The sequence below is a fragment of the Ursus americanus genome, chromosome 8 (genome assembly GCF_024610735.1).
Source record: "Ursus americanus isolate L20-20 chromosome 8, mUrsAme1.1.p, whole genome shotgun sequence".
Classification (NCBI taxonomy): Eukaryota; Metazoa; Chordata; class Mammalia; order Carnivora; family Ursidae; genus Ursus; species Ursus americanus.
The window spans coordinates 44697350-44712057 of record NC_142134.1 but is presented as its reverse complement, the minus strand read 5'-3'; the positions used below and the strand labels follow the sequence as shown (position 1 = coordinate 44712057).

The following is a 14708-nucleotide window of genomic DNA, read 5'->3' as shown; positions in this document are numbered from 1 at the left end:
ATACTCTTCCTAATGACTTCAAAAGAATTCTAAGTGCCCATTCTAACTTGTATCTGACCTCCCCTCTCTCACTACTCCAATGCACCTCAGAGGTAGCTGCCGAATGCACAACTGTGATCACAAAATTCTCTGGCTTGGTAATACATAGTGGTACTCCTAATTCCTACAGAATAGTAAGTCCAGAAATTCATTTGCCTCAAAGTCAAGATCCTAATGGTAGAAACTCAACTTTAGCATATCTCCCTAATATTCTCTAGACTACAGTCAGGCTGAACTCTGCTCTGTGCAAACATATCCCATTCCTACACCCACATCTTTTTTCCATCTGGAATGTCCACTCTTAGTTTCTATGCACTGAAATTCCTCTAAAATCATTTTCCGAGTAGAAAATCACTTATCCAACTTGAGCATTGGATTTCTCAACTGTCACACCTTCAAGGACTATTTTATAAAGATCATAAAGTGCTGCAAGTATTGTAAGTATCATTAAGTATAAACTAAGCCAGCATATGTCACTCAACAAATGCTGTTACTGTTATTCACTCAACGGAGTAAGTGCTCTATAAATATTTTTTAAACTGACCAACAAAAAATTGCATTTTCCAGCCATACTACACTCTTTGCTCCAAAAGCAACAGATTAAGGTTTGATACCTCCAAAAGTTAAGATGATGAAAATTTCTGATAATCAATAGTTTTCAATGGATGGGAATCTCATACAGATTCGTGATGTAAGAACAGCAACCCACTACTTCATGATTTAGTCAAGAGCAACTTGATTCGTAATCATTTCACAATATGTCAAGTCATTATGCTATATACCTTAAACTTACATAGTGCTGCATGTCAATTATATCTTAATAAAAAGGGGGGGACAACTTGATTCAGTAATATCTACCAAAAATAGGAAAGGAAGGCAAGGCTTATCAAAAACAGTAGTTTTATCATTTATGATTTTTAAACAACTGTGGTAAAATACACATAACCTATAATTTACCATCTTAACCATTTTTAAGTATACAGTTCAGTAACATTAAGTACATTCACACTGTCGCACAAGCATCACCACCATCCGTCCACCTCCAGAATTCTTCCCATCGTGCAAAATTGAACCTCCGTGACCATTAAACACGAACTCCCCATTCCCTCCTCTCCCCAGCCCCTGGTAACAAACATTCTACTTTCTGTCTAGGAGTCTGACTACTCTGAGGACCTCATGAGAGTGGGACCACACAGGATTTGTCCTTTGTGACTAAGCATGATATCCTCAAGGTTCATTCATTTTATCATTCACTTTTTCAACAAGAACATCAAAACCACACAAAGGACATGTTTTAAACACATTCTAGTTTAAACTCATGGTTTACACATACTCTGTACCCTGGAGAATTAGAGGACACAAACCACAAAAAGGGAAAAGGAAAATAACACATAGTGGATAATCTGGTATGATACCAGGCATTCTGCTAGGTGCATTTCACAGACAATTAAGTCCACAGGACCCCGAGGAGGTAGGGTTATTATTATTCTCATGAAGTATTACGTAGGCCTCCTATGCTACTTTCCTATTTCCACTTTGTTTTTATCATAGAACTTATCACTATCTGACATATATCCAAATACACATTTATCTCCTTATGTGCACATTATATGTAGACCAAATAAAGCTGGAAATCATTATACTAGCACAAGGATCACATTTATATAACAAAGTTGTGTCTATTATACAACATAGTTTAAAATCTAATCATCTTACAGTCTCTGGCTTTTCTGAGATGCTTTTCCACAGGTAAATTTCTTAGACCAGAAATTGGGAGCCTGGGCGCCTGGGTAGTGCAGTCGTTAAAGCGTCTGCCTTCGGCTCAGGGCGTGATCCCGGCGTTCCGGGATCGAGTCCCACATCGGGCTCCTCTGCTGGGAGCCTGCTTCTTCCTCTCCCACTCCCCCTGCTGTGTTCCCTCTCTCGCTGGCTGTCTCTCTGTCACATAAATAAATAAAATCTTTAAAAAAAAAAAAAAAAAGAAAGAAATTGGGAGCCTTTATTACTGCCAAAGATATATTTAGAGATATTTCTGCCCAGCAAGGATGGGAGGTGGGAGGCAGGGGAGGGCAGGGGGAGAGGATAAAATTCCAACTGCAAAGTCCAAGGAGGCTTGTCTTCAATGACCCCAAATCTAGCATAACATCCCTATATTCTATAAATTTGGTTGTTTCTATCAAACTTTACCTGAGGACTTTCCTACTTAGCATGAATTTACAACAGAAGGGGTGATACAAGGCTACGATGTATGTTCTACTTACACCTTAAATATATTCTCACTATAATATTAACGATATTTACAGTAATTTGATTTCCTTCTTCTACTTCAAAATGAAAGTAAATATTCCTACCATCCTGTATTGCTATATTTTTCTCTCAAATTAGTTAAAACTTTTATTACATTTCAAGAAATTAAGAATGAAATACCTAACTTTTAAGCTGCTTAAACTATTTTTTCATAATTTAAATTATAGCAAATTTCTCCACAATTAGAAGAATTTAAAATGTTATAAAGCGAAATCTGATTTTTTTAAGTGCTCTCCCTAAATAAATCCCTACTTGTAACAAAGCCTACAATTCCCATTAACTTATTGTTTTCATAAAATAATTTCTTTTGAGCACAGTATGAAAAATGTTACTCATAAAAGAAGTACTGTGTTCACAAAATAATTTTATCTTCACTGATGTAATACGAAGTCAGTGGTTTCCTTTTTGTGGTAAACAATGGGTCTTAGGAAACACATTCCCCGCTAAATGTCTTTTACATTTTTTTATAAACAATTGGTTCAACTTCCTAATAATCACTATTTACCAGAAATGTGAAAGATAAAAATCTATCAAGATACACAATGAGATTAAACAAGCCAAAAAGAAAATTAAATTATAAAGGTTCCCTAAAGAGGGTGGGGTAGAGAAAACTCAACCTAACACCAACCATCTCCAAGCCATTTTTAAAACAGAATATTGGTTTCAAGCTGTCAAAAATCTACATCTTTTTTCTCCCCTCCCAAAGGACCATGCCCATCAGCATACAAACATTCTATGATGATCCCCACCTTAAGGGAAGGGAAAAAAGAGCCCTCCAACAACCTTGTGATTTGTAATAAGAAATATATATTTGGTCTTTGTCCCATTTCTGGCACAGAACTCCTAAAACCCTTACAATTTCCTAAATGATGACAGCCTTAAAGGTGTCTTTGGTTGTTAATGAGGTGACTTTAGGACCACACCCAAGGATCAGAACTAGTTGCCAGGAGAACCAACCATGTGATTAGAGGGCTGGAACTTTCGGTGTCACCCCACCCCTCATGTGGTGTCAGTGGGGAGGCTGGAGGTTGAATCAATCACCAATGGCCAAGGATATAATCATCATGCTGGTGTCATGAAACCTTCATACAAACACAAAAGGATGGGGTCTGGAGACCTTCTGTGTTGCATACGTGCAGATATGGGGAAAGCGCATCCTGCACCCCTTCCCCATACCTGGTCCTCTGCAACTCTTCCATCTGGCTGTTCCTGAGTTTTATAATAAATTAGTAACCTAGGAAGTAAAATATTTCTTCGAGTTCTGTGAGCCACTCCAGCAAATGAATTGACCCTTAGGAGGAATTTGCCGGAACCTTTAATCTATATCCAATAGATCAGGAGCACAGGTTGATAACCTGGACTGGCATCTAAAGTGTGTCTGTGGGGGTTAGGGGCAGAGTGGGGTGGAGATGGTCTCATAGGACTCAGCCCTTAAACTGTAGGATCTGATTATATCTCCAGGTACTGTCAGAATTGAGATGAATTGTGGGATACCCAGCGGGTGTCTAAGAATTGCTTGGTGGTGTGGGAAAACCCCACATACTCACAATACTGGAACTGGTGACCAGAACATACCTCCCTTGACCACAGAACCCCCGTCAGTGACTACAGCATCTCTCTGCTCCCTTTTATAATAAAAGTCACCCACACAGTTGCCTCTATGCAGTATTTCACTCACTTCCTTTCTTTGTCCTATTTTCTCTTCTATCTACGCCACAGCTTTCTACCTTCCACTCCATAGGACCCCTTGTCAATGTCACTAATGACCTCCACACCTCATGAAATCTAAAGGTCAAGATCAGGCCTCATCTGAGTTGACTCTACAGCAGCATTTCTCTCCCTCCTTTTTGAAAGGCCTTCTTCACTTGGATTGCAAAATGCCACACTGCTGGTTTTCTTCTTCTTCCTCGTGAGTGGCAATTCCACTGCCTCTTTCCCACCTCAGAACACTGAAGAGCACAGGGTCAGTCTTCGCCCTCTTGTCCACTGACATTTACCTCTAAGTGACCTTACTTATCCAGTCTCAAGGCCTTATATTCAAATTTGGGATTTGTCAGCATATAAATGGTATCTCCAGCCCCATTCCCTCTCCTGAGCATGAACCTCAAAAATTCAACCATCCATTTGGGTACCAAATAGGACCTCAAACTCAGCTCTTAACACATCCCCCCAAATCTTCACCGCCCCCAGCACTGCACCTCGGCAAATAATACTTATAGAAGTTACCACTTCATCCTAAGAAAAAATGAAAAGATGAACTGAAAAAGCAACAACTCTTCTTAGATGTATTAAAAAATGAGGTCATAGGGCAAATCACTATTCCCAGAACTGAAGAAACAGACAAACACAGAGAGTCACAACTTAATGGAAAAGAAACTTTCAAGGAGATCAGTGCCAGGGTAAGAAAACTTGAACTTACAGAAAAAATTTTTAAGTAATCTCTGCATCCAACATGAGGCTCGAACTTACAACCCTGAGATCAAGAGTCACGTGCTCTGACTGAGCCAGCCAGGCACCCCAAGAAGTCTGTTTAAGACTCTCTCTCCCACGGGGTACCTGGGTGGCGCAGTTGTTAAGCGTCTGCCTTCGGCTCAGGGCGTGATCCCGGCGTTCTGGGATCGAGACCCCATCAGGCTCCTCTGCTAGGAGCCTGCTTCTTCCTCTCCCACTCCCCTTGCTTGTGTTCCCTCTCTCACTGGCCGTCTCTCTGTCAAATAAATAAATAAAATCTTTAAAAAAAAAAAAAAAAAAAAAAGACTCTCTCTCCCTCTCCCTTTGCCCCTGCTTGCTCTCTAAAATAAATCTTTAAAAAAAAAAAAAAAAAGAATAGAAAAAAAAGAAAAGAAAAAAGACTGGAAAAAAATAGAATATCCTAGAAATGTAGGACAACTACAAAATATGTCACATATACATAATAGGAATACCAGAAAAAAAAAAAAACAGAAGAAACTTTTTTTTTAAAGATTGTATTTGACAGAGAGAGAGCACAAGCGGGCAGAGCAGCAGGCAGAGGGAGAGGGAGAAGTAGGCTCCCGGCTGAGCAGGGAGTCCGATTCAGGGCTCCATCCCAGGACCCGGGGATTGTGACCCAAGACAAGGCAGATGCTTAACCGATCGATGTGAGCCACCCAGGCACCCCACAGAAGAAATATTTGAAAGAGTAATGGCTGAGAATTTTTCCAAATTAATGTCAGACACCAAACTATAGATCTAGGAAACTCAGAGACCACCAAGTGGGATAAATGCCAAAAAAAAAAAAAAAAAAAACCACCTTCACCCAGGCATATCACACTCAAAACGCAGAATATCAAAAATAGAAAGTCCTGGGGCGCCTGGGTGGCACAGCGGTTAAAGCGTCTGCCTTCGGCTCAGGGCGTGATCCTGGCGTTACGGGATCGAGCCCCACATCAGGTTCCTCTGCTATGAGCCTGTTTCTTCCTCTCCCACTCCCCCTGCTTGTGTTCCCTCTCTCGCTGGCTGTCTCTATCTCTGTCGAATAAATAAATAAAATCTTTAAAAAAAATAAAAATAAAAATAAAATAAAAAAAATAAAAAAAAAATAAAAAGTCCTAAAAGAAGACGGGCGGAGGGGGGGAGGAGAGAAAACACCCTACCTATGGAGAAGCAAAGATAAGAACTACATCTGACTTCTCAGAAACCATGAAAGCAAGAAGAGTGAAGTAAAATATTTGATATGTTGACAGAAAAAAAAAATCTAGAATTCTGTACCCTGCAAAATCATCCTTTAGAAATGGAGAAATAAAAACTTTCTCAAACAAAAAGCAAGGTAATTTGCTGCCAACAGACCTCTTAATGTACATGAAGAAAGGAAGAGCATCAAAGAAGGAGTAAGGGAAGGTAAAATTAAAACTTTTTCTTAATTGAGCTAACAACAATTTGTTCAAAGTACTAGCAACAATGTATTCAAGTATGTATGCTTATATAAATGAAAGGAAAAACAGCAATGATAAAAAAGGGAAGGGTGAGAGGAACTAGGATTATTTTATTATAAGGTAACTGCACTACCCATGGAATAGTATAGTCTTATTTGAAAGCGGATTTGGATTTGTTGTAAATGTATACTGCAAACTCTAGGGCAATGATTAAAAACAATTTTTTGAAGTACAATTAAGATGCTAAGAAAGGAGAAAAAACAGGGGCGCCTGGGTGGCACAGCGGTTAAGCATCTGCCTTCGGCTCAGGGCGTGATCCCAGCGTTGTGGGATCCAGCCCCACATCAGGCTCCTCTGCTATGAGCCTGCTTCTTCCTCTCCCACTCCCCCTGCTTGTGTTCCCTCTCTCGCTGGCTGTCTCTATCTGTGTTAAATAAATAAATAAAATCTTTTAAAAAAAAAAAAAAAGAAAGGAGAAAAACAGAATCATAAAATGTTTAAATTAAAACCATGAAAGGCAGAAAAAGATTAGACTCCAAAAGAGAACAAAAAACAAGGCCACAATTAGGAAACAGTATGATAGTTTTTAATTCAACTACAGCAATAATCAATTTGAACACATCGACTGTCTAAATGCACCAATTAAGAGACTGTCACAGAAGATCAAAAAACAAGGTGGATTGTCTACAAGAAACCCACTTTAAATGTAAAGACACATATGGATTAAAAGTAACTGCATAGAGGGGCTCCTGGCTGGCTCAGTCAGGGGAGCACGCAACTCTAGATCTCAGGGTCATGAGCTCAAGCCCCACACTGGGCATGGAGTCTACTTAAAAAAAAAAAAAAAAGCAACTTCATGGAGAATGATATACCATGCTAACACTAATCAAAATAAAAATGGAACAGCTATATTACTTTCATACATAGCAGACTTTCAATCAAGGATAAAGAGGCCCATTACATAATGACAAAAGGGTCAATTCTCCAAGACCTAACAATCCTCAATGTGTATATACCTAACAATTGAACATCAAAATACATGAGGCAAAAACTGATAAAACTGCAAGGAGAAATAAAGGAATCTATTACAGTTGAAGACATCAACACTCTTCTTCCAGAAATGAACAGAATCAGCAGGCAGAAAATCAATAAGGACATCAGTGAACTCTACAACGCCATCAATCGGCTGGATATAATTGACATCCCTAGACTACTTCATTCAGCAAAAGCAGAATACACATTCTTCCCAACCTTATATGGAACATTCATCAAAACAGACCACGTTCTGGCCCACAAAATACAACTTAACGAACTTAAAAGAACAGAAATCCTGCAATGCCTATTCTCAGTTCACAGTGGAATTCAACCAGGAATCAATGACAAAGATAACTGGAGGGGCACCTGAATGGCTCCAGTTGGTTAAGCAGCTGCCTTCAGCTCAGGTCATGATCCTGGGGTCCAGCCCCACTTAGGGCTCCCGGCTCAGCAGGGAGACTGCTTCTTCCTCTGCCCCTCCCCCTGCTCATGCTCTCTCTCGCTCACTCTCTCAAATAAATAAATAAAGTCTTGGGGGGGAAAAAAGGAAAGAAAGGCTAACTGGAAAATCATAAAATACTTGGGAGATTAAAGAACACACTTCTAAATAATACATGGTCAATGAAGAAATCTCAAAAAAAAATTTTTTTAATATTTTGAACTGAATGAAAATGAAAATACTTAAAATTTGTGGGATGCAGCAAAGCAGTGCTTAGATGGAAATTTATAGTAGTAAATGCATATATTAGAAAAGAAGATCTAAAATCAGCAATCTAGGTTTCCACTTTAGGAAACTAGAAAAAGAAGAGTAAATTAAATTCAAAGTAATCAGAAGGAAAGAAATAATAAGAATTAGAGCAAAAAAAAAAAAAAATCAATGGAAATGAAAACATGAAATCGAGAGAAAAATCAATGAAACCAAAAGCTGGCTATGAAAAACAGGAAAGAGGACACAAATTACTAATATCAAAAATGAGAGAGGGAACATCACTACAGATTCCATGAACATTAAAAGAATAAAGAAATACTATGAACAAGTATATGCCCACGAATTTAATAACCTAGATGAAATGGACTAATTCTTTGAAAATATAATCTGAGTGGCCCTTTCAAAATTCAATCAATAATTAATTGAACTACTATTCTGAAACTGAAAACACTAGGCCCAGATGTGTTCGCTAGTGAATTCTCCCAAACATTTATGGAAGAACTATAGTAATTCTCTACAATAACTTTCAGAGATTAGAAGCAGAGGGAATACTTCCTAACTAACTCATTCTATGAGACCAGCAATACCAAAAGACATTTGAAAAATCAATTAATGTAATCTATCACATTAACAGCCTAAAAAAGAAAAATCCCATGACCGTATCAAAGGATTCAGGAAAAGCATATGACAAAATCCAACACCCATTCATGATAAAAACTCTCATTAAATTCAAACAGAGGGCAACTTCAACTTGATAAAGACTATCTACAAAAAAACTATAGCTAGTATCATACTTAATGGTGAAAAACTAAGTTTCTCCAGTAAGATCAGGAACAAGGCAAGATGTCCATTCTCACACTCCTTTCCAACATTGTACTGGAAGTCCTAGCTGTGCAATAAGAAAATAAATTATATGCAGATTGGGAAGGAAAAAATAAAACTTTGTTTGCAGATAACATGATTAATCACCAAATAGAAAACTCGAGAGAATACGCACACACCCCCCTAGAACTAATAGGCAATTATAGCAAGGTTGCAGGATACAAGGTTAATATATAAAAGCCAACTGGGTTCCTATGTAGCAGCAATGAACAAACAGAATTTGAAATTAAAAACATAATACCATTTACATTATCATCTCCCAAAAATGAAATACTTAGGTATAAGTATAAATTTAACATAATGTGTACAAGATCAATATGAGGAAAACGACAAAATTCTGGTAAACAAAATAAATAAATGGACAGGAAGACCCAGTACTGTCAAGATGTCAGTTCTTCCCAATTTAATCACAGGTTCAATTAATCCCAATCAAAATCTCAGTAAAGTTTATACAGAGAGGCAAAGACTCAGAACAGCCAACAAAATACTGAAGGAGAAGAACAATGTCAGAAGACTGACAGTATCCAACTTCAAGACTTAAAATAAACCTAGGATAATCAAGACAGTATAATGTTGGGGAAGATCAATGGAGCAGAACAGAGAATGTAGAAACAGACCCACATAAACACAGCCAAACTGATCTTTGACAAAGGAACAAAAGCAGTACAATGGAGCAAAGGTGTTCTTTTCCACAAATGGGCTGAAACAACTGGACATCCACATGAAAAAAAAAAAAAAAAAAAAGGAATCTAGACACAGACCTTTCACCCTTCACAATAACTAATTCAAAATGGATCATACACCTGAATGTGAAATGCAAAACTATAAAACTAGAAAATAACAAAAGAGAAAACCTGGATGACCTGGGGTATGGTAATGACTTTTTAAATACCAAAGGCACAATCCATGAAAGAAATAATAACTTAATTAAAATGAAAAACCTGTGCAAAAAACAATGTCAAGTGAATGAGAAGACAAGCCACAGACTGGGAAAAAAATATTTACCACACACACACACACACACACACACACACACACACACACCTACTAAAGGACTGTTATCTAAAATATACAAAGAAATCTTAAAACTGAATAGCAAGACAATCTGATTTAAAAATGGACCAAAGGGGCACCTGGTTGGCTCAGTCCATTAAGCGTCAGACGCTTGGTTTTGGCTCACATCATGGTCTCAAGAGATCAAGCCCCACACGGAGATTCTCTCTCCCTCTCCCTCCCTTTCCTCTCTGCACAGGCACATACACAAGTACTCTTGCTCTCTCTCACTCAAATAAATAAAGAAATGGGCCAAAGACCTTAACGAACACCTGACCAAAAAAAAAATGCATACTGCAAATAGGCCTATGAAAAGACGCTCCAAATCATATGTCAACAGGGAAATGCAAATTAAAATGAGATGTTGCCGGACTTCTACTAGAATGGCCAAAATCTGGAACAATTGACAAATGCTGGAAGGGATGTGAAGTGACAAGGACTCTCACTGCAGGTGGGAGTGCAAAATGAAACCACTGCTTTGGAAGACAGCTGGGAGGTTTCTTAGAGAACTAAGCACACCCTTACCATATGACCCAGCAATTGTGCTCCTTGGTATTTACAGGACTTGAAAACATGTCCACACAAAAACCTGCACTCAGATGTTTAAGGCAGCTTTATTCACAACTGCGAAAACGTGGAAGCCACTAAGATGTTCTTGAGTAGATGAATGGATAAACTGGTACATCCAGACAATGGAGTATCATTCAGCACTAAAAAGAAATGAGCTATCAAGCCAGGAAATAGGAGCCTTAAATATATAATGCTGAGTGAGAGAAGCAAATCTGAAAAAGCCATACACCATATGATTTCAACTGTATGACACGGTGGAAAAGGCAAAACCATGGAGGCAGTAAAAAGATCACTGGTTGCCAGGGGTTTTAGGAAGAGGAACGAACAGGCAGAGCACAGGGGATTTTAGGGCAATGAAAATATTCTGCACGAGATAATGATGGATACATATCATTAAACATTTATCCAAACCCATAGAATACAGAACACCAAAAGTGAACCCTAATGTAAACTGGGGACTCTGGGTCATTATGATGTGACTATGTGGGTGCATCAATTATAACAAATGTACCACTCTCACGGGGGATGTTGATAATGAGGGAGAGGACATACAAGTAGGAACAGGGGTATATGGGAAAATCTCCATACTTTCAATTTTGCTGTGAATCTAAAACTATTTTTAAAAAAAAGTTTTTATAGAGAATAATGTCTATAAAAAAATTTTTTTTAATTTTAATGGGAAAAAAAAACCTCTTGTCTTATCTGATCTGGCTCTGATTCCACTTGTCCCCACACATCTTACAAAACAGGTTTCAGCTTTGATCGCCGTTAAAACAAAACAGTAAAATTGTTAGGAAATTTTTTAAAAATAATATATAGGTATATGAAAGACAATGCCAGAATTTTAACTTATCATAAACTGGTCTTTCCATCAAAATTAACTTTTGAAAATAAAGTTTAGTTTATCAGAAATCTGGATTTTTCCCCCCTGGCTGTAGCAAATAATTTTACACAAAAACAAGATCGAAATCTTTGCAAAGATGGGTTTTCTGTGGCCTGTGATAAATCAATTTACAATACAATAAGTTGCATGAAAAAATGTATGTGTTTATAAGCATTTTCTAGTAAGAGGTCCAGAGTTATTAGATTCTTAAAGGGGGCCATGATCTAGATAAGACTGAGAATGGCAAGTTCTTAGGTGTAAGTTAAACCAAGACATTCACCCACTATTTAATACTGGAGGTTCTACTGCCATTATTTATGAAAACTTCCATGACTTCCATCCTGTGTATGCAGCTCCTTTCGAAAGGCATAAAAAAAAAAAAAAATTTGTTGTCACCCAAGTATCTAGAAAAATACTAGGGAACATCATAAGAGTTCATTATTAGATAAAAGAAGACAACTGGAAGTCAATTAAATCACCCCAACCTTTTTTTTTTTTTTTTTAAGATACATTCCCAAATGGTTGACAAGATCCTGGAAAATAATTGGGCTACATGTGTCAAGACTATTAAAACGTTCATAACTTCTAACCCAAAGGGGAATTTACCAAATAATCCAAAAGCAGGTTAAAAATTCTGTATGCAGGGGCGCCTGGGTGGCTCTGTTGGTTAAATGCCTGCCTTCAGCTCAGGTTATGATCCCAGGGTCCTGGGATCCAGCCCTGCATCGGGAGCCTGCTTCTCCCTCACCCTCTCCCTCTGCCTACTGCTGCCCCTGCTCATGCTCTCTCTCGCTCTTTCTCCCAAATAAATAAAACCTAAAAAAAAAAAAAAAAAAAAAAATTCTGTATGCAGAAAGATGCTTAACTGCAGTGTATCAGTTAAAAGCCCATGCTCCAAAGACAGCCTGTGGGGATTCATTCACAAGTTATGCAACATGAGGTAAGTTTCTTAACCTGTTTCCACGCTTATTTAAAAAAAAAAAAAAAAAAAAAAAAGTGGGGGGATAATAAAAGTACCTATTTTGAGAGGGTTTCATGAAAATTAAATGAATTAATGTTATGTTAAAACAGCACACAGTAAGCCCTCTGAAAAGGTGTGCTCACTTACTTAAAAATACTAAGCATCAGGGCACCTAGGTGGCTCAGTCGGTAGGAGTTAGATTCTTGATTTCAGCTCAGGTCATGATCTCAGGATTGTGGGACTGAGCCCCACTGCCACTGCCGCCCCCCAGCTCCGTGCTCAGCAGGGAGTCCGCTTGAGGACTCTCTCTCTCCCTCTATCCCTCCCCCCACTCTCGTGTATACACATTCTCTATCAAATAAATCAATCTTTAAAAAATAATATAAAATGAATAATAAAATTACTAAGCATCAACTATGCGTTAGGCACTGTCCCAGGCATCTGGGAGAGGTCAAGGAAGAATACGTCAGTGAAGAATGCTGCCCTCCAGCAGCTTACACGCTAACAGTGGGAGACAATAAACAATACACATCATTATGGAATATGAAGAGATGAAAGAAGCTATAAAAAAAAATCATGGAACGACAAGCACTAGGCGTGGCAGGACTTACAACTTCTAAATGGAATACGGCGTACTGAAAAGGTGACATGTGAACAAAGAACTGAAGAATCAGCCAGGTGGGTACCAGGAGTTAGCATGTTCCAGCCACAGGGAAGAGCCAATGCAAAAGCCCTAAGGCGGAAACGGGCCCGAACATCAGAGCGAGAACAAAGGCGATTACAGAAAATGAGCAAGGGCAAGAGTAGCAGGAAAAAAAGGATAAGATAAGGGACTAACTCAAGGAAGGCCTACAGACAAATGTTCTATGAGCTGGGGAACCGCGAGAGCCTGCAGAAGAGGGACATGATTGTCCTAGGTTTTAAAGGAGCGCTCTGGCCACTGTGCTGAGAAAGAGCACAGGGGGAAAAGCCCAGAAGTGGAGGACCCCTCGGGGGCAGGCTATTTGTGACTGAAGTGTCAGAAAAACCCTTGTCTTTCAGCAGGAGAAATTGCTCTTGGATTCAGTTAACTTTCTAGCTCTGTTCCCCAGGAAACCACGAATGTCAGAAACCACAGAATGTCAGCTGTGTTACTAGGCAACGTGGCTTATGGTAAAAATGACCCACTGGTAAACTGCTTGGGACTGAGAGGAACTATAAATACCTGGAAAGTGGCGGTAACATTGGGCTGCTCTTAGTGTGGGGACTCCTGCAATCAGGCGTGGACCTTGTAGGAATCCTAGAAGCTATGCTCATGGGCGGTTATACAAGGCAATGGCTTTTGTGGAACACGCAGCTTCTCAGCCACCTCAGCTACAGACCCACGCACGTGAGCCTCGTTACTCACACCTGGGCTTCACCTGGAAGCAGAAGCGCAGAGAATAGTTCTGGCTGGGTTTTTTTTTTCTTTTACGTATATATTTTTGAAGTAAGTTCCGGGCCCAATGTAGGACTTGAACTCACAACCCCAAGATCAAGAGTCACATGCTCTATCGACTGAGCCAGCCAGGCGCCCCTGGCTATTCTCTTTCTGCACTGCTCCAGGGACACCCCCAAAAGAACATTGTCCTTCTCTGCTGGTAAGCTGTTCTTCCTGCCCCTCCTCTCCTATATCCTAAGTGCATGTGATGTCAGATATGGATTGCCATAGGCCACAGGTCTGGCTGAACCCTAATAAAATTCCCTGGGTAGGCACTGCTCTGTTGCAGGAACCCAGGCAAGAAACAGTAGTGGCACGGACCAGGATGGCAGTGGGGCGAACAGGAAAAAGCAGTAAAACTGTAAATATAATTTCAAGGAGGAGCTGGTAGGATCTTCCAATAAATAAAATGTGGGATGTGAAAGGGTAAAGTTAGGGATAACACCAACACTTGTGGCCTTAGCAACTGGAAAGATGGAGGGGGAAAATGGGGTGGGGGAAGGACTGGGGATTGGGAGTTCAATTTTAGACAATTTTGAGGTAAGGGTCATTCCCAACTCAAACTCTTCAGCCCAAGATGGCTGCAGCAGCTCCAAGTATCATGAGCACGTATAACTACTTCCAAAAGAAGGGCTATACCTTCATATGTTAAAGGAAACCAGACTCCCCACAGACCTCCCTGACGTGTCACTATCCTGAAACCAATCACAAGCAAGGAGAATGGAACTAACACAGCTGGCTTTAGGCTGAGCCACATTCACAAAATGCCCCCTTTGGAATCGGGGGGGGGGGGGTGGGGAGGCATGAAACACGTGAGCACTAAATACCCAAACAAAACTGGGCTTCTATTAGCAAGGAAAGAGACCAGTAATTACAGTGTCTGTCAAAAGTATCGGATGAACCATCCACATCAGTGG

At 39.4% G+C, this 14708-nt stretch overlaps 1 protein-coding gene across 5 annotated transcripts in view; it reads right to left on the bottom strand.

Annotated features, from left to right (window-relative positions):
• FRYL (FRY like transcription coactivator) overlaps window positions 1-14708 on the bottom strand; it is a 249123-nt gene that overhangs the window by 213829 nt on the left and 20586 nt on the right. The window contains exon 1 of one of the 5 annotated variants that reach the window (XM_087864147.1): window positions 1756-1964. The exons of the other annotated variants lie outside the window; for them this stretch is intronic. The gene's annotated coding sequence lies outside the window, so the exon portion shown is untranslated. Of the gene's footprint in view, window positions 1-1755; window positions 1965-14708 lie in introns of those variants that run through there. 5 annotated transcript variants of the gene reach the window in all.